Source organism: Impatiens glandulifera, chromosome 2, assembly GCF_907164915.1.
Source record: "Impatiens glandulifera chromosome 2, dImpGla2.1, whole genome shotgun sequence".
NCBI classification, from domain to species: Eukaryota; Viridiplantae; Streptophyta; class Magnoliopsida; order Ericales; family Balsaminaceae; genus Impatiens; species Impatiens glandulifera.
Genome location: NC_061863.1, coordinates 5,713,863 through 5,716,348, shown reverse-complemented (window position 1 = coordinate 5,716,348; position 2,486 = coordinate 5,713,863). Strand labels below are relative to the sequence as shown.

The 2,486-nt window shown below is 33.2% G+C and overlaps 1 pseudogene; it reads left to right on the top strand.

The window, feature by feature from the left end:
- The first annotated feature begins 839 nt into the window (after positions 1 to 839).
- On the top strand, positions 840 to 1,527 carry LOC124924225 (annotated as a pseudogene).
- The last annotated feature ends 959 nt before the right edge of the window (positions 1,528 to 2,486 follow it).

Here is a 2,486-nt window from a genome sequence, read left to right as displayed (position 1 = left end):
CAATCAATTTAGACTGTTCACAAAAACTTTTCCACATATAATAAATTCTCATCCAAATGTTACACCCCGATGTATAATTAGACATTTTGATGAACCAACCAGACCAATCATTATCATACTTATATATGATTATCGATGTTTAAAGACTATTCGACTCCGTTGCAAATATACTACATCATTTTGATAGAAGAGCCTTATTAAAAGTGTAATAATAATAATTAACGGTTTATTAAACCGTTAATTTGTAACTAAAACTACTAATTAGTTGTAAAAGTGATCAGTTAGTTTGATTAATTAGTTAGTATTGAAACTCCTATATAAAGGAGATATGTAAATATTTGAACAACAATTTTCAATAATACAATTTCAGTTTACACTTCTTTTTCAAGATTTTAACATGGTATTAAAGTTCAAGGTTAAAGATCTTGAATAGTTTCCGCTGCCTCTGCTGGTGGCCGGTAATGACCACTAGTGGAGGGCTTTATTTTATTATTATTGAAGAAGAATCGGATAAGGAGGTGATAAAGTTGGATTCATATGATGTCTGAAGCAGAATTACGAGGCAACTGATGAATTAGAGAGGATGAAGAATCTGGACATTCTTGAAAAAATGAAGGATCCTCTCTGTTAGAGAATTACAGTTGATTCTTGTCTAATTATTTCAAGAAGGAAGAGATTATGGGTGCATTAAAGTTTTGTTTTTCGAGTAGCTGAAGAAGAGCGAGTTTCTTGCTCAAATCTTGCGTTCGATCACGGTTTCAGGTGCTCCAAATCACAACCAACTTTCTCTGCTATTTCTCAAACCGTTATTGTCCATTTGAAGAAGATTTGATTCAAAGATGGGATTGGATGATAATAATTCTGACGCATCTGCGTCTAAATTAACCTCGTCCTCACGCGATAAGCGTAATGCTGATAGCGATGCCATCGAAGATGAAGAAGATGATCGACTCGAATTGGGGCCTAATTGCAGCATCAGAGAGCATCTCGAGAAGGACAATGATGATGAAAGCTTAAGAAGGTGGAAAGAGCAGCACCTCAGGAGTGTGGATGTTGATGCTGTAGGAGAGGTTCTTAAACCGGATGTGAAGATTTTGAGTCTTACGATCCTGTCTCCAAATAGACATGATCTTGTTCTTGAAATTCTAGAGAATATTGATCCAAAAGGGTTATGGTTTGATCTACAAGAAGGTATACTTACCGCATGAGATTCTCCATCCAAGTTAGAAACAATATAGTCTATGGCCTTAGGTACACCAACACTTTCTAGAAAATTAGTATTAAAATTGATAGCTCCAATGAAATGTTGGAACCTTCAGTTTTCAGGCAGAGCTTTATACTCATCAGATACCTGAAGAAATTGCCCCATCTGGTATGTTTACAATGGGAACATATTTAGCAAAAACAAAGTTTATTAATGATGATAACAAAAGCTAACTAGAAATGAAGTACACTTTCGATATCCAGAAAGGCTATCCATTGACTATGGGACGAAGGGATCCAGTAGTGGCTCTAAAAATCATCTAAAGACTGCGATTTTTGAAATGTTGAACCATGGAAGTCTTCTATTGTGAGGTTCAAAGTAAAATGGAGAAGAAAATAACATGTAATGTTCAATCTAGCCAAATTAAATAGATTCATAGGAGAATATGAAAGACGAAAGAAATGTTTGTGGATGCAAGGACAATTTTGTTGGATCAAAATGAGATTTTGATAGTCTTCAAGCTGTAGAGGAAGACTCTCTTGTAATCGTTGGAAAAATGGAGGTTTGTCGATATGATTTGTCAATACCAAAAAGAATGCTAAATTGGTTTTCTTTGGAAAAAAAAAAAACTAAAGCTGCAAAGGTTGAAACTGACGGCTAATGAAGAAAAGACCATTCATGATGATTGTTGTAGATTGGACTAACAAAGATTGAGCTATCTATATCGGATAGTTTGAAAAAAACTGGAACTTGCTGAAATGGGCTTGCTCGGCTATCTATGTTGGATAGCTGGAAAAAAATGGAGCTTGCTTAATTGATTTGCTCGGCAGTCTAAATTGGATAGCTAAAAAAAATGAAGTTTGCTGAATTTGGCTTGCTGAAGACGATGACTATATGATCGTAGTTTGATGTTTCATCGACTTGTTTTGTCAAGGTGAAACTTTATTTCTACTACGTTTCTCCTTGAGGGAATGATGTAAAAATAATAATTAACGGTTTATTAACCGTTAATTAGTTTGTAACTAAAACTACTAATTAGTTGTAAAAGTGATTAGTTAGTTTGATTAATTAGTTAGTATTGAAACTCCTATATAAAGGAGATATGTAATTGTTTGAATAACGATTTTCAATAATACAATTTTAGTTACACTTTTCCTTCAAGATTTTAACAGGAAGAATAAGAACTCTAATTATCGTACTCACCTCATTAATGAAAATACTAAATTCGTTTTTATTTTAAATTACTATTTTTTAATTTATCATTACATATTAATAACAATAA